The following is a 23,072-nucleotide window of genomic DNA, read 5'->3' on the forward strand; positions in this document are numbered from 1 at the left end:
AGAATCAAATATAGTTAAGATCTTACATGAATCACACAGTACCAAAACACCTCTATGGATAGAAATTCCATGCCTGAATAATATGAGTATATCAGTAGGAATATATTATCAACCATCTGACCAGGATGGTGACAGTGATTCTGAAATGCTTGGGGAGATTAGAGAGGCTACAAAAATGGAAAACCCAGTAATAATGGAGGATTTCATCTATCTCCTTATTGGCTAGTAACAGGTCACCCCAGGATGGGATGCAGATGTAAAATTTCTAGACGCCATTAATACCTGATTCTTGGAGCAGCTAGTCCTGAAATTCACAATGGAAAAGGCAATTCTTGATTTAGTCCCAAATGGCACACAGGATCTGGTCCACGACGTGAATATAGCTGAACTGTTCAGTAATAGTGACCGTAATGTAGTTACATTTAACATGCTTCTAAAGGGGAAAATACCAAAAAAACTCACCACAGGAGTATTTAACTTCAAAAAGGGGAACCACAAAAAAATGAGGTGGCTAGTCAATCAGAAATTAGAAAGAATAGTCACAAGAGTGAAATGTCTGAAAGCTACATGGAAACTTTTAAAAAAAACACTATAACAGAGGCTCAAACTAAGCAAAAGTATACCCCAAATAAACAAACTGAACAGTAAAACGACCAAAAAAATACCACCATGACTGAACAAAGTAAAAGAGGCAGTTAGCTCCGAAAGGACATCCTTTAAAAACTGGATGTCAAATCCTGCTGAGGAAAATGGAAAAGGAGCATATACACTAGCAAATGAAGTACTGTATAATTAAGCAGGGCAAAAAAAAATTGAAGCTCAACTAGGAGAAGACACAAAACTAACAGCAAAGTCTGCCAAACAAACATCAATGGGGCCACTAGACAATCAAGGTACAAAGAGAGCATGCAAAGACGACACGGTCGTTGTGGAGAAGTTAAATGAATTCTTTGCATTGGTCTACACTGCAGAGGGCGTCAGAGAGATTCTCTCACCTGACCATTCTTTGTAGGTCACAGATCTGAGGAACTATTCTAGATTGAGATATCAGTAGAGATTTTTTTGGAACAAACTGATAAGTTCAATGTTAATAAATCACCAGGACAAGATGGTATTTATCCAAGAGTTCTGAAGGAACTCAAATGTGAAACTGTAGATCTATTGACTGTGGTATGTAACCTATCACTTAAATCAGTTCCTGTACCAGATGACTGGCTGAGAGCTAAGGTTATGCTGATTTCTAAGAAAGGATCCAGAGGCAATCCAAGCAATTGCAGGCCAATAAACCTGACTTCAGTATCAGGCAAACTGTCTGACACTATAGTGAAGAACAGAAATTATCAGACGATATATTAACCCGATATGTTGGGGGAAGAGTCAACACAGTGTTTGTAAAAGAAAGTCATGCCTAACCAATCTATTAGATTTCTTTGGTGTCAACTACCATATGGAAAAGGGTGATCCAGTTGACACAGTGTACTTGGATTTTTAGAAAGCCGTTGACAAGGCACCTTACCAAAGGCTCTTAAGAAAATTAAGTAGTCATGGGGTAAGATGGACAGTCCTCTCAAGGATCAGTAATCAGTTAAAAGACAGGAATCAAAGGGTACAAATAAACAGTCAGTTTTCACAACGGAGAGAGGTAAATAGCTGGGTCCCCCAACTATCAGGTACATTGTTGCAAGCAGGGGACTTCCTTGGGTTTTTCATTGTTCTGGACAGTGGAAAAAAACAATGCAGCTATTGAAATGCCCAATGTAATTCTGCTCTATGGAAAGAAAATTGTAAGTACCTGTTCAGCTTTTGAAAATATGTTTGTTGAATATGTTGTATATCATGTTTGGGATACGGAAATATGAGTGTCATTTATGTTAGATGGCTCACCCCAATAGCTTATTTTGATAGGGGATGGATCACTTAATGTTTTATCTGCTCGGTTCATTCCCTCTGGGGCACCTGGCACATGCCACTGTCAGAAGACAGGATACTGGGCTAGATGGACCTTTGGTCTGACCAAGTATGGCCATTCTTATGAAATTTAAAAACAAAAAGAGAATGGCATTTTAATTCCCCTTATAAACAACATACATTTTTGTATACTTGTTTATGCTTTAAGAGTGCACACCAAAAAAAACAGAACTATTTGAAAACAGACGGGGTACAGGCTTTTCAGTAGGGATCACATCTATATACACAATATTTGTACTCTTCTTAAAGATTTTGTACTCAGTTACACAAATACACCTCTCAGATAAACAATCCAACTCTATGTAGCAAGACAAATTGCACCAGAGTACATAACACATTTACACTGACTACTGCAGGCACTGCTAAAAACTAAAAGGTTTAATATGCCAATAGTTAATGAAGTGTCCAAATGGTTTAGCCTTCTTTGAACTCAGCGTGTGTGTAGCCATGAACAGACTCAGGGAATGAATACCAAATCTTGACCTTCTAAATGAGAAGATATACAATTGAACAATCTGGGGAGCATCACTAGGTTTTACTAACACAATTTCTACTGCATACAAGTATTTATTTCTGTGACTATAGGTCAGTAGTTTCCCTGCACCCTGTAGCCTGGCCAATTCCAATATAGTCAAGTGCTCCTGCCTACCTTTATGCGTGGTCTAAACCGGATGTATCACATCTCATCTTGTATTGACCTATTGTATTGACTTTCTTGTCTGGTTCCAGCACCAGGTGCTTACAGCTCAGCAACTGGACACAACGTCATCCAAAGCACAATTGTGTTTCTACAGAAAGACCCAGGTTCCAATAGAAAAGTGATATATTATTGCATGACGGATCAACTCTGGACAAACTATATTGAAAACAGCACATCTCACAGTACAGTCAAACCTATGACAGACTTTGACAGGTCAGAAATGCTGAGGCTGGCTAAAAGACCAACAACCTATAGATTTACTACATCCAGATTTCACCAAGTTAAATCAAATAGGGCGCCTTAAAGCCAAAGTTCTGTATATAGTCAGAAAGGCTTCTTTAGAGCACTTGCAGGCTCACAGCTGGTTTTCATTCGGGGGGGGGGGAGGCGGGGGGGAAGGAACCTACTGCAGTTCTGCCCAGAGTGGCAGATTCTCAGTAATTTTAATGAAGATGAAGGTAATCCCCCCCCCCCCGCCCCGCAACTGACCCAGCTTTATTTCCACAACTCCTAGCATATACTGAAGTAAGTTTTGACTGAAGTACATAGGAAAACCATCAGTATTAGGATATATAATTGTTTCCTCCCAGCAACAGAAAGGGAGTTACCCTCACAAACCTATTTATCCTGGTACAGGCCCAGGAGGTATGTTCACACCCCTTAGTACCTGGAATGTAGGTAGCCAGAACAAAAAATAAGGGTGCATTGAGAGTCGGGGTGCCTGGTGGGTTCAGAACAAAGACAAGGGGTACACATCATGGTACCAGAAAAATAAGATAAAAAGCTAACTAGTTAAATGTAGTTTAAAATGATGTATATGATACCTTTTACTGGTAAACAAGTAGGGTATAAAAGGGTAGATTTAGAGGTATAACTTTGGGGAGCATACCTTCTGCATAAGGTGAATGCAACATTGCTCCAGGGGACTGTTCTTCAGAGACTGGTAACCTATAGAACCTTTTTCTTGTACCATATTAATAAACTTGACTGACATTAGTTACTTGGTCTTTGAGTATATTTAATAAAGAACCAAAGTGTGGTCAAGCAATTGACTACAAATGCATTAAGAAAAGACAGTTTAACTATGATGGAGGAGTATTGGAAATGAAGCATATTGGAAAAAACCAAGAGCCTGATCCAGGAAATTGACTTCAATGTGCTTAAAGTTAAGTGTGTGTATATGTTTGAAAGATTGGGGCCTATAATGTTATTCTAAGCATTTTCACTTAAGCAAATGTGAAAAATGTCAAAGCACTGTTATCCTGCAGATACAGAAATGTGACCCTAACTCCATAAGTTGGTATAAAATCAGTTTGATGGGGACAATCAAACAAGCCTTAAGTTAAGTAATGAGATATATCTGATCAGATCAGAATGAAAGAGAGCTTAACATACTATTTTATTCCTACAGTACAATACAGATGACAACTTTTTTTTTTTAAATTACCTATTGAGTTTTTAGATTTGAATTTCAGATTTGAAAATTCACAAGTGCCACAGATATGCAGGTAGAGTGGATCCCTTAGAGTTAGATTTTAACAATATCATCTGCCCTGAATGAGGACCAGTGAATAGGTGTGACACCCCTGGAACACACAAGGCAGGGAATTTTGACTATTTCAAACCCTGGTCCAACCCTATCTTGCACCAAAGGGGAAGTGATTTGCTACTGGTTTATACCTGCAGATATATATTTATTTTCCCTTATATACTCATTCCATAAGATTTTTTTCTCTCTCTCACATGTACATAACCCCCTTTCATTCTATAGCAAACATACCTAATGTAGCTGCTGCCGACATACTTAAGTTCTGTACAACTTCCCACCAGAATCCTCCCAAGCCCTCACTATGAGGGAGAAAAAAATTGAGCTTTGCAGAGTGCCCGGAAGGTCACCAAATTTCAATTGTTTTGGTCCAGAGCAAACAAAGTTCAAAAATTGGTGGACTCCCATAGAAAACATCTTGCCACTGCTCTCTCTTTTACATGAGAGGGGCCCCAGCTCAGGTAACCTCTGCTGATCCGAAATGTGGCAGTGTGTCATAGGAAGAAAGATGAAGCCAGTATGATCTGGTATGCTGTACCATTAACATATTTATTGCCTGTATGCTATACCGTAAAGACACATTTGGTATCTGCTGACCACCTCAGAGCAATCCCGGGAACCGCAGTGACAAAAGGATCAGAACGTGGGGTGGGGCCTGCTGGATGGCCCCCACACCAGCAGCTCCCCCAGCATGGCTGTATCTCCCCCTGCCCTTCTGTACTGCTGCGCTGGAGGAGCTCTGGCATGGGGCCGCCCCACGTTCTACTTCTTTCACCACTGCGGTTCCCGGGAGAGTCCTGCGGTTCAGCGGATACAGATTTCTATCCGCGAATATTGGCATCCGCAGGTACACATTTGTATCCACGCCGGGCTCTAGTCATGGAAGATTTTTTTGCGTGTGTGTGTGTGTGGGGGGGTTGGCTGGGCAGTACCGTACCGATAAGAGTTAAAATCTACTTGCACCACTGATTACTTCCCCCTTTACACAGACTCAGCTTTGCCAGCCCAGTGCATTGGGAGGAGAAAGAGAAGGAACTAAGGCCGTTACCATTTCCTCATCCGTACACAGTCATTTCTCCTCCACTTGCATGAGTGGGCATATACTGGGACCCACAACATGGGTAGCCTGCATAGGGGAGTACAGGAGATGATGTAATTGCAAGTCACATTCCTGCCCTTAATTCATAGTCTCCAACAGTTCCATTTTATTTACATATCCTGACTTATGTATGAAACCAACAAGCTGATAAACGTTTAACCAACACATCAATGTGAAAGCACAACAGGTCTTTATATTAATTGCCTTTAGATACAGTCTTCAGTATTGCCAATTCCAAGCACTCAAAAAAAAAAAAAAAAAAAAAAAAAAAGTGAGTAGGCCCTCAAATCATGGGATTCTAAAACTGTTGGGTTCTTTTAATTTGCCTTCTGGTTTCTGAACCTTTAGGATACATTCAGGTCTTGGAACTCCCTTGCCTATTTTGATCTATTTGAACGACTGCAGATGGGCAGGTGATATGGCTTTATTGTTTCCTCCTTCTCCTCGGATACCTGAAAAGAATTGATCGGTACATTGCTGTTGGCAATACTAGTCATTACTTCATACAGATAAGGAAAGTTTTATTTTATCATTCTCAAAGTGTGTCTAATGTTGTGGGGAAATTATGAGAATTGGCACTGACAAATTTGATAATTGACATGTACCTAGACTATCGTAATGCATACAGAGAAAGGGACTGAGTTAATGCTGGTCCCTTAATTGTTATTTCCTCATTTTTGACTGTTTAGCATCTTTTTATATAAATGTATATACACAGTTTTTATTCCATAATGTAGTTCATAAAGAGTTTTGATGTTTGTTAAAGGCATTGTGTAGTATAAAAAGTTCAATATTATTTATCTAGATAGCCGATACCCTATGTGCAAGGGGTTAGCAGTCTCAGGCAAAATCTTTATGGATGCCTAATAACAAACACCATCACAAATAGTAACATAGCTGGCATCACTTCTCATATTGCCAAGGATTGCTTGGACATGGAGGCCAAACAATAATCCTTTGCCTTCTAGAGAAAGTCCCTCTACACTAGCACACTGGCAGGAGAATGCTATGGTAAGGTTTTTCACTGGCACATCCTGTGCTGTTCCCATTGTCTGGAAAAAACAGAAACCATTTGTGTCTCAGGCTATCAAACCCCAGCACCTTTCATGAAAATTAAATGCAGCTTCAAAGCAGAAAAGAGAAAAGAAAAACCAAGGATACAGCACTCTGGGGCAGAGAAAGCGAGAACGTGTAGCAGGGGAATTCCTGGGATAAACGCCTCAAGATAGGCCTGTAAAGCTACAGAACCTTGAGCTGCAGAACACTTTTAGTAATGCCTCCTGCCCTACTTGTATGAATACCCTTTAAATAAACCTATTAGTACTTGAAATATTGATGGCCTCTACCAAGACATCCAGGGGCCACCATTAAAATATTTACGACAGCTAGACCCTTCTTAGGAGAATTGTATTTCCTCTTGGGAGAAAATGTTTCCTTCTCACACAGCTAGCTTAGGAAGCAATGAAAGTGTTGAAGCAAAGCACTACAGTTTGCATCACAAGCGTTTAAAAGACTCCGTTAGACCTGGTCGCTGACCCAGAGAAGTTTCACTGTTCAGTGGGACAGCTGGTATACGCTAATGCTGACAGGATCCCTGTGGGTTTGCATGCATGTGCTGGGGTGGAGAGAAAAAAAGCCCCAGAGACTAGTTAAAAAGGGAAGCAGAGGTCAGAATCTGGCTCAGAGTTTGGCAATGGTAACTAGTGGCAAAATTATCAGCAAAACAGCATCCATTGTTTCAGTAAACTTGACTACAGGATTCAGCTTAATTGTTCTTGGCTGACAACCACAGCAATTACATGACAACTATTTCTTTTCCCTGTGTAAGTAACATGAAAGAACAGAATAATTGTTTTCTTTTATAAATTCAACACTTTTAGGAACTCAATCTATCTTGCTTTCCTTTATTTTTGACAGCTTTCTGAAAATGACTAGGTATGAAGAAGGATGACGGGTGCTATGCCAAAAAAAATCTGCATCTGGGCTAATAACGTACTTAAAGTTTACATAACATTAAGAAATGTATTAAAAGTGGGTTTTGTTTTTTGAAGGAATCATGTACTGGTACTTAGCACTGAGTGCTTCCCCACCCCACTCCCTAACAATTCCTATGCATCTTGGAATAGCATATTTTAATAATCATTCCTATTATTGTCTAATGGTGCTCTGAAACAAAGGATAAGAGATTACTGTCTTCTGAAGAAAAACTCATGGGCCTATTTTCTGTGCTTACATTGAGGGTGTAAATCCACAGTAATACCACTCAACACACTGGATCTACACCAGCATAAATAGGAGCAGAACCACGCCCATGGATTTTTCTGAGTCATTATGCAGTTTTGGGACATGGCCCTCAAACCTCTTAGCTGTCCTTACATCTGGGGGATAAGTCCTCTCCTCTGCACTTCCCAACACTCTGCTTTCAGTCCCCCTTGGCAATTCAGCTTTCTCAGGAGCTATGTTCCCAGTGCCCCCCACCCAGTACCCTGTACACCTCTCTGAAGGAGATATGCCGATATGATCAACATCAATTTTCAAGCAAAATTCCACACTATTGCTGCAGATTAGCAGGGGAATAATGCCATGTTATAGTCTGCACCCCATATTCATCCTTTTTACAAGACCATTTAAATGATAAATTTTGTACAAAGTATGCCTTGTGAGGTATCATTTGAAAACTCATCTACTGAACATTATTGTCCTGGTAAGATATGTGTATCAACATCGTATACAAAGTTATAAGCTTCTACTGTGTAACACTGCTATAACACGCTCCAAGTTTAGAAAAGCAGGCACAAACCAGTTCCTCAGCAACAAACATCACACCAAACACTTAGCCAGAGGTCAACAAAGTCAAATGAACTACCGCCTAGTTAAACAACCATTCTTCAGCAGAAAGAAAGGTGTAAGCAAGAACGTTACATATTGACAATAGAAAAACTGGGGGCTCCCATGTAAACAGACTGGCTGTCACCTGAACCCCAGCTGGTTATATTCCTCAAAGAAGGGAGAAAAGAGAGAGAGAGAGAGTGTTCACACACAAAATTACCTCTCTCCCCTGCCTCTCTCTCTGCTCATGGCATCAGCAGCACCTGGAAAAAAACACTGAACTGAGGGAGGGATTCTGACCCAGAGGCTCTCAGCCAGTAAAGACTGCAAAGAGCAGGTGATGAGAAAAACCTTTGCTTTGAATCCAGTTAGCTTGCTAAATTAGGTATTAGTTTGTGTTTTATCTTTTTATTTTCTTTGTGACCAATTCTGATTTCTATGCCTCATTACTTGTAATCAATTAAAATCTATCTTTCTGTAGTTAATAATAAACTTGTTTGTTTTATCTCAATCAGTGTGTTTGGATTGAAGTGTTTGGGAACCTGCACTTGAGATAAGGTTAGTGCATATTATTTTCCACTGATGACAGGACAGACTTTATATGAGCTTGCATTGACCAGTAGAGAGCTGGGCAGTACAAGATGCACATTTCCAAGGGAAGGTCTGAGACTGGGAGTTTGCTCGTGTTGCCCTGTATATAATTCATCAGTGGCTGGTCAAGGCATCCATGTAATTCAGCTAGGAATAAATTTTCCTGCTAGAGGCTGTGTAAGAACTGGACAGGAGTGGTCATTCTCACAGCAAAGCAGAGTAAAAGGCACCCTAGACTGGAGAATTGAGGGGAGACAGATGTTCAACAGTCCAGATTGTACCTTGGGGAATATCACAGCCATGTAGACTGGTCATCATTCAGCTCCAAACCTCCCTGTCTGGTTGTGCCTGAAACTTGTTCAGCTCAGACAAAGGGGCTTGCAATGATACTAAAGCGCCTCTCCTACCATATATGCTTTCTGACTCATTTTGGTCAGTATTTGCCTGCTCTGCACCCCCTCCTCACCTGAAAGCACAACAGGAGATGATTTGGCCCACAGCCTGGGAATAGAATCAGGTAAAGTTCTTGGCAAACAAGTCTCTCATAGTAACATGTAATGTCCTCCGAGTATATGCAAAATTTTATATTATGGCCTTTATTTTAGCTTTCGGAGGAGATTAAGCTACCAGAATTGCCTCAATAATGTATGCTGTAAACATTTTGAATCATTGCTAAGACACTCCTACATATTAGCTGATGACTTGGATAGAGGTTTTTCTGTTGGTTTTCACTCTGTCAGCCCTCTCTCTTATAGCTGCTAATTGGCCTGCCTTCCCAGAAGAAAAAAAAAATATTCCACATATATGCGCTACTAAACAAGTTATAGCCATGCCATCAAAAATATTACATATATTTAAATATACCACATTAACTAGGACTCCTTGAAAACCTTCCACTGAAACTGCTTTTTGATGAAAAAAATAGGTTAACTAAATGAATCTTACTGCAAAAAGCATCTCATATCCACCAAAATATTTGACTTAATTGACAAACTGAACACCAAGAAAAAACAAAGTTTTATCTGAAAAAAATAAATAAAAAAAAGTTCTGCTGAAAACAAAAACGAATTCAGAAATGCCATCATGATATCTCTAGGGAGCAGTAGTTCATATGCCTCCTACACCCGTTACCTTCCATGACCCTGATTCCCTAGCCAGACTACATCTTTCATGCAGCACTGTGGCACCTCTGCCACAGGGGAGACTGTGGAGTATCATGGGAGATGTAATCCAGTCAGGGAGTCTGGGCCACAGAGGAAAATGGGGGCATGAGGGATCAGAATGAAAACTCCCATGAAGCATCCCAGTGGCATTTCTAAAATCAAAATGTTTGGTTTTCAAACAAGTTTTTGGCTGAACGTTTTTGGGTTTGGACAAAAGATTTCGGTTTTCAAATTGTTGCTACATGGCTGAAATGTTCTGAAGGAGTGAAAACAAACAAAAACCAAAACACCAACACACTCCCCGCTCCCCCCCCCACCCCACACACACATACTATTTTCCACACAGCTGTAGTGATAAATTGGGTGTTTTCTGGAAACTAGACCATACAGTCAAATCAGCACAATCCAGTTATATCCATTAAAACACAAGACTCTAGTTAGAGAGCAAGAAAAGGAAAAGGAAAAGAAAGAAAAGCCATTGATGTGTTTCCTTGCTGGTCAAAGTAAGCATGCCAAAGTTGGCCAAGTTCTCAAAGCTGGGCTTTCTCAAAGGGATGTTAAATTGGACAAGAAGAGGTGCAAATACTTGTGAAAACATCACAAATGTTGTGATTTGGGGGCTAACTTTGGTGGCTCCTCACTATTTTATGAACAGCCACAGGCAGCTCAGGAATAAAAATACTGGTTAAAAAAACTTGAATTTTGGCGGAAAAGAGACATTTTTTGCATACAAATTCATACCAAATGTCTATTTTTCCAGCTTGTTCTACTCAAGAAATGTATGAGAGTCACCGACAGTGGGCATTCACAGAGCCAGCGGCTGCCGGCAGCACCTCATAGCCCCTGCGAGCTCTGGAGCAGGCACAGCAGTCACCCCTTCCTTCCCCCCCAGTGTGGCAGCTGCAGTCTCACTCCACCCTCCCTTCCCCAAGGCCTATTACATCACAGACAGGGCGTTAACTGAGCAAAGAGGGGATCCCAGACAGGCAGCTACTGCATCATTATTATATACTATAGTAGTGACTGGCAGACTGAATCACACCAGGAGTCCATCCAGTCCAGTATCCCATTTCCAACAGTGACCAGTGTAGTTGTTTGTAAGAACATAAGAACGGCCATACTGAGTCAGACCAAAAGATCCATCTAGCCCAGTATCCCGTCTTCCAACAGTGGCCCATGCCAGGTGCTTCAGAGGGAATGTGCAGAACAGCTAGTCATCAAGCGATCCACCCCTTTGCCCATTCCCAGCTTCCCAGGAAGGTGCAAGAAACCCTGCAGTAGACAGTTATGGAATATAGTTTCCTACTGGGCATGTTATCTTCCTAGCCCCTATTCCTTATGTTGCATCTACACTTCGAGCTGGAGGGAGGATTCCCAGCTCGAGGAAACACACTCACATTGGCTCTCATTGAGCTAGCGTGCTAAAAACAGAAGGTAGCTGCAAGCCGCAGGCAGGGCTCTACTCAGGGCAGGTAGGCTGTTCTGCTGCCTGTACTGTCACAACTACACTATTTTTAGCTCTCTAGCTCGATCAGTGCTAATATGTTTCCTGAGACTGGGAATCGTATACTCAGCTCCAAGTGTAGACATATCCTTACTGGTTGGCGTATGCTCAATAGCAGGAGGGGTTATATCAGACCCAAGTGCTTACTACAATATGCAATCACTTAAGATGTAGATGTTTCCCATTCTGCCTTTAGCTCTACTTTTAGTAAGCGATAATGTGGGGATATAAACCGCTCAAAATTGCAGAATTGCACAAGATGGAGATACATATTCCACATTCAGTCTGTGTTCTATGGTTCATCTCTTTGTTAATTAAACATTTCTATTCCAATTAGCGGACTGCAAAACTTGTCATTTTTGTACTACTCTTCATTCACTCTTATTTATCAGCATTGAAGTGTCCTTCAGAGTGATATTGCGATCATTTTCATCTTCAGTGAATTATTTTTATAGATTGTAATTGCTTATACACAGGTGTAAATCAAGATAAATATCTTTGAAGTGAGTACATTACAATAGAATTAGTAGTATTGTCTGAGTATTATGACCAAATTAAAATCCAGAAGATCTTAATTTCTCCTACTTGTTAGCAGTCGTTTCTATGGTCTGAAAGTCTCTTATAATTCAGTAAGTAACTCCAATGATCAGAGTAAATTCATTGTCTGTGAAACATCAAGGAAGTTTTTGTGCATAATTAGTATTTTGCTCTGGATATAATAAGAACACATTACAGTCTATATTCTGCACAAATATATGGTAAAAATCCTGCCTTTACTGATTGAAGCTGTGCAGTGTGGAATACAGCATAGTCCAAGCGAAATCCAGCCAGAGCAGGGTATACTAGCTCAGGGTGATGCTAAGCATGCCTAACTGTTGCTCTGATGCTCATGTATTAACTGGGTGTGGGATCTGGGCACATCATGCTTTCTTGGGGCCATGAGGATCGATTATGCAGCACAGAACACTCTGGCTCTGATCTATTAAAACATTTAAGCATATGCTTAACTTGTGCATGTGCATAGCTCCATTTATTCCAATGGATCTACTCACAAACTTAAGGTAAGCATGCATGTAAGTGCTTTGCTGAATCAAAGACAACAAACACAGCCTTGAAAACCAGGCCCCCTCTGGTGAAGGTCAGGCAGAATTCCTGTTCTGTTGTTGAGCAGATGTGTGAGGAGAGGGGGCAAGTATCTCCCTGTGCTCTCTTTACTCCCCCTATCTAGCCACACAAACTGGACAGAATATGGGTGAAATCCCACTCGCTCTGCGGAAGGACAACATGAGGTCTATGTATGTAAGGTCTGATGAGAGATTAATAGATTTTGTGCTGTGCCTCCGTACAGGGATACATTTCACCCTTTATTTCTTGAATATTCACTACTTGGTGACAACTTTTTTTAGTTCAAGTTTAGTGAATGGCTCTAATTCCTTTCTGCTAAATAGCATGGCCTGCTAACCTACCACTGAATGTTCCCAATAGCAAACTCTATTACAGTGAAGAAATAGAATGATGTCATTCAGTATTTAATTCCACTCTGTCTCCAGAAGTCAGGTTTTCAATGTTGATTCAAGTTCTTTACACTGATTGGGAAATAATCTATTTGTGGAAATACAGGTAACCATTCAATTGTTTTCGTTTGCAAATCATTCCAAAGAGATCTGAAATATTACTGTAAAACATGGTACAAAGAAAGGAAATGAAGTTATTTGGCTGACCCTTTTGGATGGTGCAGCCCAGGCAATTTCTACAGGGTTTTCAGCCCTGATTTGCTCCATTTTAAAATTTGTCATACTTCGAGATTGCCAATGTGCTTGTAAGCACAACTTGGACGTCAGGAATACTATCCACAAATAATATTGGGATTTGAATGACAGATGCATGCAAAAATAACACTTCCTTTTTGACCCTTTATTTGTTTTCCTAGAACAAAACAGAAATAATTCTAATATTGGAACTATTTCTATGGTTTCCAGGGTAGATGTCTACTAGAAAACAAGATATACACTCAGTTAGCAACACTGTAGTTCTGTGAAGGAGACACTGTACCCACACATCATTTCTATCCAAGTCTGATTTATTACACCTGTGTTGGTTAACGTTAGATATTTTAAGACTGCACAGAAGTTGTAAGGATTAAAAATTATACAACCATGAAATATCCTGCAATTTATAATTTAAAAAATGCTTTCTGATAATGGTTTCAAATGCTTAATATAAATAGTGAAGGAGTCCGGGGGCACCTTAAAGACTAACAGCTTTATTTGGGCATAAGCTTTTATGGGTAAAAAAACCCAACTTGTATTGGGTCTCGCATCTGAAGAAGTGGGTTTTTCCCCCAGGAAAACTTATGCCCAAATAAAGCTGTTAGTCTTTACGGTGCCACCGGACTCCTTGTTGTTTGTGTGAATACTTGTTGGTTCAGAAATGTTGTCATCTCTCACAATTTCACAAAACTTGAAATATTTTGTGTTGCTCTTATAAGCTCCAGCTGCTACAATGAAGTGATTTCACAAGTATATCAGATTTTATTTAAAAAATAATACATTCCTAGCCTGATACTACATTAATGTGCACTAGGGAACTTTTTAGTGAGCGCCTGCCGGATCACACAGGACAGTTAGCATGCAACATTCTAGAGTGTGTTAGAATTCATTCCCCGATTAGTGATGACTAAGGCATTGTGTGCACAAGTCCTTTGTAAGAAGATGTGTTTAATGATTACAGGAAAGCAAGTAAAACATGCAATTTATGAATGTATAACAGGCTTTATCAAGCCATCACAAAGTAGCCAAATGTGTATGTATATTTTCTGTGTTTATATGCTCTTAAACTAATAATGGTGGTTTATATAAAATTCTTCTAATGAAAATTTTTCACATCAATGCAAATGTTGTATGCCAGGAATCTGCTGGGTTTTTGTTGTTGTTGAATTAAACTGACAGTCCTGGCTTTGTCATGGCAAGAAAGTGCTTTGTAGCAGTGCAAACTAGTTTAGCTAGAAGTGAAATACAAGGATTTTTAGACTGTTCAACAGTCACGGTCCCTCCCATAATGGTCAGATCACCCCCTTCCACTGGACTGGGCTAACACCGAGGAAGTCTCTGAGTTCTCCCTGTTGCAGAACCCTCCCAGGCGTTTTCTGGTGGCTGGGAGGAGTTTGGCAGGATAGGTGCAAGTCCAGCTCCCAAACCTCACAGATCCTGGTGTCCAGCTTCCAAACCTTAATATTTGCTCTGGGTCTGTAGTGCTCCCAACTCCTATTCCAATGACTACAGGGGATCTTCTCCCTTTCCCACTTAACAAGATGATAAAGCAAATAAGCAGCAGAAAGGATTTACTTGCTAACAGTTGCTAAAAACACAGACATGCATTCTGCACACACCCCTACATCAATTAATGTCAAGAGTTTCTCAAACAGGATGCTGGATAACCTAAAAGTCAAAAAGTCAGACAAAGTTCTCCTGAGAACACCAGTGGGATTTCCCTTTAGCTAATTAGTCAGACAGCTCAAAGAATCACCTCTGGTCTCTGCAGAGGATACAATCCAGACATTGCAGATTAATGGATATGCATTAATGGATAAAGGGTAGATGTTATCTATGTGCATAGGAAAAATGCATGGTGGAAAAATTAAACTTTTTATAGCAAAAACAGACAAACGAAAAAACCCTATACTGTATATCAAGGTGTCCATACAAAATAACCTTTTTCACCTCTTCCTTGCCCCTACCCCCCCCCCCCCCAACATGAGAGGTAACATGCTCTTTAAAATACCATAGTTGCATGGCAACCAAAAGTTAACAAAACAAGGAATATAAAAATCCTCCAGCTCATGGCTGGCTGACCAAAACGTGTTAACTAAAGTACAGCACAATCTCTTTATTACTGCTCCCTTTGATATTAGGCAGCAGCTATAGCAGAACCAAAAGATTTAACTACTGAGAAGTTTAGATCTATAGAGTTTTAATTAAAAGTCCAACTGGCACATCAAAGTTCTTTAAAGTCATTTTAGCTTTTGCCTCATTTCTTCATGTTGCTGCAAACACCCCACATTTTAAACATGGGCCATTTATGTCAGGAAAGCATGCCTATCTGGGCAAGCACTTAAGCATGTGCTTAAAAAGGTGGTTTAAGTGTTTCTGTCAGAATCACCTGGCAACTGGCTGAGGCAGGAACAGATGCAGGCTGGAGCAGGCGCTGGCTAGCATGGAAACAGGTATGGTCAGGAGCTAGAACAAGAGCTGTCTGTCTGGCTGGGAGTACTCCTGTTGCCAGTAATATCAACAGTGACCTTGAGCAGACTGCAGAGACTGCTGCCCTCAGGAAATTATATACTTGCCTTGGGATTACCCGGGTGGGTCCTCACCAGAGGATTGGCTGAACCCTGGTTGAATGGCCTGAGGGCGATCACAAGACCTACAGGCAATTGCCTCTGATGACTCATTACTCACACTGGCTCAGAGACAACTCATCAGGCTTAAGCAGGGTCATACTGAGAGGTAATTCAATCACATTCTCTGAATACACGTGGTTTGAAACAAGCACTCAAATACTTTCCTGAACCTGGGACTTTACTTTTCAAAATCAGGTTAAATATTTTCAAGTTTATTTTAAAAGTAAAATATTTTAAACCCAAATTTGCCAAAACTGGTGCCTAAGTCATTTTTCTTTTTTTACCCAAAGAAATGAAGGGTCATTTAAAAATATTATGGAATTTACATAATTGATTATGGTCAAGTAAAAATAAATAAAAAGAAATGAAATCCAATTCCCTGAATTGCAAGTTAGGCCCTGATCTGCAAAGACCATATAGACCTTGAATCTACAAGCAGCCTCCACTGATGTCATCGGGACTGCAGGAAAGTACAGTTGTCAGACCATGCAGTGCTCACTGCAGGATTTGGGCCTTAGTTTCAAATACAGAAGCTTTAGAACAGAGGTTCTCAAACTGTGGTCCGTGGACCACCAGTGGTCTGCGAGCTTCATTCAGGTAGTCCGCGGATAGTTCCCTCTAAGGTGTGCGCCTGGGTGCTGCACACAAGAAAATGAAGGGCCACCCACCTAATTACTGGAGCCGCGCAGCCGTGGCTGAGGCAGAGGAGGTGGGAGGAATTTGGGACGTGCAGGGCTGCAGCAGCCAGAGAAAGAGGCAACTTGCTGCAGCTCCAGGGCTGTGGCTGCAGGGGAGAGATGGCCCTCCATCCCAGCCCCAGCTCTGTGGCTGCTATGGTGGGGGAGATGCCCCAGCTCTGTGGCTGCTATGGTGGGGGAGAGAGAAAGAGACCCCTCCTCCTTCCCAGCCCCAACTTGGGGGCTGCCACAGCAGGGGAGAGAGGGAGAGACCCCCTCCTTCCCAGCCCCAGCTTGGGGGCTGCAGCGGTAGGGAAGAGCGCGCACATCCATCGCATTAGAAAGGTAAGACTACCGATATTAAAATAGGAGTTGTGTGCTTTTATTTGTAGAACAAAAAAACATTAAATTATTAAGATTTTTTTATAGAGAGCTTTTATCCAAAGCACTTCACAATAGTTATCTAATGGGACAAACAACATTTGGAAAGATCATTAAGTGGTCCGCCAAGACCCTCACCAATTTTCAAGTGGTCCTCGGGAAAAAAAAAAAAGTTTGAGAACCACTGCTTTAGAAGAAATTCAAGATTCCTTCCCCTTAGATGAGGAAATTAAAGATTCATTTTTATCCAATTTTGAATGATTATAGTCTTGGTACAATGGCATATTGATTTATTTTTAAGTCAGATTTCTAATTAGAGTGTATTTAATTAGGTAACAAGTTATATTCACATATTGGCAGCATTTATTTCTATATTTTTATTGTCAGGTAATGATTTAAAATGTATACAATGAACGTGTCTTATGAGATAAATAAGATCTTGTATCTCTGGAACAGTGTTGCCTCTGTATTTCTTTGAGTACTGTAGTAATGGGAATCAATATACGTCCTCGTAATGGAAACCTTACTCATGCAAGTAGGTGCACTGGCTTAAGTGGGACTTGGATTGTAAACTTGGGGGCTGGGACTGTCTGCTCTATGTTTGCAATGCCTAGCAGAATGGGGCACCATTCTTGATTGGTCCTTAGGCAGTCTGGCTCTTGCACATGGCACGCATGCTCACCTGCATTTGGAATGCATATAGCACCCATCATTTGAAGAAGAATAAATAATATTCTCAAGAGAAAATGCTCTCCAGTGTGCAAATTGGTTGCGCATTCTGGACATAAGAATCTCTCCCGGTGTGCATAAAGTTCATGAAGAAGCTATTGTTAAATTATATTCTAAAAAATTATAACCTAGTTTTTTGGAGGCCACAGATGAATTATTAAGCTGTGTTCTGGACCTCTGAAAATTCAAAAGGGTTGCTGAGTTTTGAAACTTCTGTCAAGTTATTTTAGCATCAGGACTTCAAAAAGGAACAAAGCACATTGGGTTAAACATTCTTCTAAAGATTAAAAAGATTTCATATTTCATTCAGGTTTCCTCCCACATCTTCGAATCCTATTAACAGGGCACCTGACATGTTTTCCCTTTAGAAATGTGACTCAACCCCCACCAATTCCTGGGCATGTCAGTTTCTGAAACTGAATAGCAAGATCTGACACTTATTAGAAAGTCCTGGATCTTTCCTGTTCAGATGTTTCGTCATCTGTCAAAATTTGACTATGAGACCCCAAGGAGGCTGCTAAGTTTATTATCCACTGTCTAAAAATATGTTATACACAGAATCAAAATCTCTTGCACGAATATATTTTAAACATATGTCTGTTTCTTTATGGGAGTGAAAGAGAAACATAAAAATTACTGAAGATTTCTACTAAGAAAGTTTTATATAATAATGTGGTGGGGGGAGGGAGAGATGTTAGTTTTTGTTTGTTTTTTTCTAAAGCAAAACATGCTAGCGAGAAAAAGGTGTGGTATATTTATGGAGTAAAATATACGGATTAATTCACTATAGCCCCTCACTTGTGTGATTATTTATACCTGTTCAATGCAAATGTAACACTACCAGATCAGAATGCTAACATTTTAAACTCACTTTGCACTGATACAAAATGACCACACACTAGCAACTCCAAAAAACTGATGTCGTTCTGCTGTATGAAGTGAGGAGCAAAAATTGGGACAGGCAACAGAGGTTGCATATAGCTCCAGTGTGTCATGGAACCCAGCTCCAGGCTACATCAGGGCTGGGCTGGGGGAGGCAGCAGTTAATGCACTACTATGCTTCCATTGAAGAAAGGTTCTCGGGCTGCAAAGACAACTCCAGGCTGGTAGAGGCTATGTCACAACACAACCATCTCTTGAGAGCACACAAAGCAATAGAGAATGCTCATTTCATATTGACTTTGTCAGTCTCTCTCTTCTTTTAATCTGGGCATCAATAGTCTATTATACAGATAATGTGCTTTGTGTTGATTATAGATTACTGAGGGAATTGATGTGCTGCGGTAAATAAAAGTTTTAGGCCTGTGGAAAATATTCCGGTTATCCATGCCCCAGGGCTTTGTGTGTTTTCAAATGAATAAATTAAAACTTAATTTGTCCCAAATATAAAACACTGTTCTCAAAGCCCTTTGAGATACTCCACTGTAATGTAAAGTGTCTCCAGTACAGCCTTAAATATTTCAGGCGTCTTACATTCATGTACTTTACAGTATGATGTTACACTATATCATGAGAAGTCATGAATTGTAACATTACATTTCATTGAAGAACATGATGCCAAATTAGTCTGTGACTAACTTTCATAGTCTATACACTGTATTCTAGTGCACTGAAAAGAAAGAGTAATATGGGTACCAGGGAAAAGTTGTGTTATGTATTGCATAGAGACAACCAAAGTTACTCAAGATGTGAGAAGTTTTTGCTATCGCCATAGGGTGAAATCTACTGTATTACAAAATTCACTGTGTGAGGAATACAAACTCAGCTGTGTGAATATTTGATAGAAAGGCATGTAGACCCGAAGAATGATAAGGAACTATTAAAAGAAGTGAAAAGGATAATATTATATCAGCAGATCAGTTTAATAAAATCAGGGGATTTGTCATAACCCATTATTAACTGGGTCAATGGCATAGTCTGACCTGGTTTGGGGAGTTAATTTATCGATACATGTGATGGAGTATATAAACCGCACACTGGAGTGCAAGGGGTTAAGGAGCAGCTCTGGGCTCAGGCAGCCATGCCCAGACACATCTGCAAAGCCTGAACAAGCTGGAGGCAAGGTTCCAGAAAAGAGAACAGAGCATCTCAGAGGGTGGTAGTGAAAGACAGCTGCTTTAAGGGAAAAAAGTACTTCCTCAGGCCTCACAGCATGGACCTGTTCAAACCCATACAGGAGAGACCAGAGACTAAGCATGCAGGCCAGAGACTAGACTGAAGTAAGTTGGTCCATGAAGCTAAAGGAGACCAGGGTTGGAAATGATCTGGAAGGAGGGCAGCCGCTTAGCACCCGCAAGGTGCTGAGTGGTGCTACCCACCATTCAGCCCGGTGGAGAGGGCGGGCCTGGGCTCCCCTACCCACAATTGGAGGACATTATAACAACAAAAGCTTTCACCTAGGGTGAGATGCCAGCTAGAGGAGACATTGACTGTTCAGTCCCACCCCCCCCCAGAAATCTCTGTGATAAGGGGGAGGTCTGGGGGAAAACAAAAAAATACAAACAAAAGCTGACCGTATACAAGATCTGCTAGAATAGCTGAGTGTAGAAGCATCACTGAGCAATTGTGATCACTGCAAAATTGGATTCGATATCCATACAGAGGGATATTCCTCTAGGATTTATATAGTTAGGATGATCTTGCAAAAGGGCAGATTTCAGAATAATGAGAAAAACGGGGAAGAGCAGATTGAAGGGCAAAATAAAACACACACACACACACACACACACACTCGGCCTTGAGGCTAAAAATGGAAGGCGTTAAGAGGCCCGGGTGGTTTGTATACCTCTGACCAAAAAATAAAGTTAAAACGGAGAGTAACACAAGACTGAAATATGCACGTGTAGTGGGGCTAAAAAAGCCTCTCTGAAAAAGTGGGAAATCTTGACAGGAACAACAAAGAACATGAGCAACTTGGATCAAGGTACAAAGAAGAAGAAGAAGAGGTCAAAGGCTGAATTAGCATGGATAAGGACAGAACTGTCATTTCTTCCCTAGAGTGCTGTTCTAAGGTCCCAGCTGAAGGACAGAGAGGAGCAGTTCAGGGGAGAGCCACCAGCTGTGCTAAGCCTGTTCTCTGACTAGTAATGGACTTCAGTCTTCATTATGAAGACAGCACTTTTCACGAACAAGAGATGCCCTTAGAAAAAGGTGCGGGGTGCGCCTTTGTAGGTGGCAGAAATTCACTCATGCTGAAAGCAACGTTTCCTTCTCCCAGAAAGAGTCAGAATGAGAATAATTTACGAACCATAAACTGTTTCTTATTATATTGGCGGTCTTTTCCAGATGACTACAAGTTATATTTTACCCTCCTGCAGCAGTGATAATGTTAAGTCAACATGAGAAACAAAAAGGGACCTCCCCATTTTTTGTGTGCTATTTTTTTTTTACTAGGATCACAATGAGAGAATATGCCTCTGACTGCACTGTACAGGGACAGCTGGAATTCAAAGCTTACACTTACAGCTTTTGTGGCAAAGAAGTTGCGTTATCTATTTATAGTCCACAGGGGAACTATATTATAAACTCCAAGGCCATGAAAGACATACTGTACTACTAGACAATTGGCAATTATCTGTATTCCATTATACTTGTTATGTCTTTTTTGTGTGTTTGGCTAGTACACAAATAGAATACACTTTTTTCTCATTCTGTACAGCAAATTTCAACTATCTCTGAAAACATCTTAATAAGCCATTTCCTTTCAGTTCCAATCAAGGTTATCAAGTCGCCCTGGACTACAGTCCTTGAGAAGGTCTCATCCACACGTTTCCTCCAGAGGCAAATACAGGTTATCAAATTTAAGCTTTTCATAGTCACTGTAAAAGGCTTGAAATGATGTTTTTCCCTCCATAAAACAAATCAAGCTTTTAGGATAAAGATAGACACAGGCTATTTGCGTGCTACTTTACATTTAAAATTACTTAATTCCTGGGCTGCAATCAGAATTTCCGAGTGAGAGTCAGTTATCCACGGATGGCTGCACCTTTTCCCTTTTTATAATCTTCATTTACAGATGGCTGGTTCCAAGCATCCAGCTTTATCCAAATCCAGACATAAGTCTAATCTATTGAAGTGTGCCTCTAGTTCTCACAAAAATCCCTTAGAATGTTGGATAAATCAGGTCATCTTTAGGCATGTCAAAAGTACCCTATAGTTATAGACGACAAAACCAAAATAAGTATTCAGAAAAAAAAAGTCTTAAATAATCGGTCTATGATACATATATAGCCCCCCCCCCTTTATATTGGCCAAAACAAATGGGCTCCAAAGCTTTACATGGGAACCCCATCCTCCCAGAATAATTCGGTGCCCCAGGATGCTGAAATTCCTGAGCCTTTTATGACCCCAAGTGATTCCCCTCCTTCCCCCGGTTAAAATTTGTCAAGCCTTGTCCACCCAGGTGGCTCTCCATGGCTTTCAGCCAGACCCTGCGTGAATGAATGTCTGACAACACGGTTCTGCATCAAGGCCCTTTTCATTCTGGGCAGTAATTTAACTCCTTTACACATTCCCAAATAGTGCTCTTCAAGGTGCGCCACATCATGCCGGCGGCTACTAACAGGCCCCTCGGTGCACAGCAGTGGCATGAGCTGGTCCAATAATATGCTTCTCCTTCCATGCCAACGCTGCCTTGCCCTATCATTGGATCCCAGTTTCCAACCCGTAAGGCCACTAACAAGTCCACCTATGTGCATAAGAAAAACAATCCTGTCCCTACAGATCCACACTATTGCCTCCAAGGCTAGTCTGCCAACAGCTGGAATGGAATCACAACACATTAATGGCGATTGCACACCATATTGTACGTTTCCGAATGCCAATGCCCAGTTGTAAGAATTGCCTGTTCCCCTGTACCCCACTGCACCACTGCTATTGTGGCCCCTGATTGCAAATGACAGAGAACCAAATTTCATAGGGCAGAACCAAGCTCCCAGCCTTTCTGGAAGGTAACAAATGCTGCCCAGTCTCCTTGACCAGTCATTCAAATCTATTGCCTAAAATTAACTGCTATTTTTAAACCTTGATTTCCTGGATCATTTTGCTACATTTTCACAAACCAGTAATATCCTTTTTATTTATATCTAGACAGTCAGAAGAATAACTAGTGTCTCAAATAGGGCCTAATTGAAAATAAATATATGTATTCAAACTAAGGAGTTTAGTTTGGTGAATTATGAAAAACAGTAAAGAAAAAAATATGCTGACAAAGAAATTATTCTGGAAAGGAAAATGCAAACTGTATACATTACATAAGTGTACACAGTAGTGGCTGGTTCACAAAATAAGTACCGTACTTCAGGTAGCAAGGTGCACCCCTTCCCTCTTCTCATCCTGCAGGTGGGTCATACTTTTAAAGTGAAAACCTGAGACACTGGGGCTGGGAAGTATCACATGTGGGCAGCAGATAAAGAATGCTGATGGGAAGCGGGAATCAAGTAAGTGTCTTTTCCTCCCCTCTCCCTTTTAGAGTATGCCAAGAGGGT

General features: G+C 40.7%; 1 protein-coding gene across 3 annotated transcripts in view; it reads right to left on the bottom strand.

Annotated features, from left to right (window-relative positions):
• The window catches only part of LINGO2 (leucine rich repeat and Ig domain containing 2), a 760,588-nt gene that overhangs the window by 679,404 nt on the left and 58,112 nt on the right, over nucleotides 1-23,072 (bottom strand). Inside the window, exon 1 of one of the 3 annotated variants that reach the window (XM_065549693.1) lies at nucleotides 15,559-15,706. The exons of the other annotated variants lie outside the window; for them this stretch is intronic. The gene's annotated coding sequence lies outside the window, so the exon portion shown is untranslated. Of the gene's footprint in view, nucleotides 1-15,558; nucleotides 15,707-23,072 lie in introns of those variants that run through there. 3 annotated transcript variants of the gene reach the window in all.

Source organism: Chrysemys picta, chromosome 6 (genome assembly GCF_011386835.1).
Source record: "Chrysemys picta bellii isolate R12L10 chromosome 6, ASM1138683v2, whole genome shotgun sequence".
NCBI classification, from domain to species: Eukaryota; Metazoa; Chordata; order Testudines; family Emydidae; genus Chrysemys; species Chrysemys picta.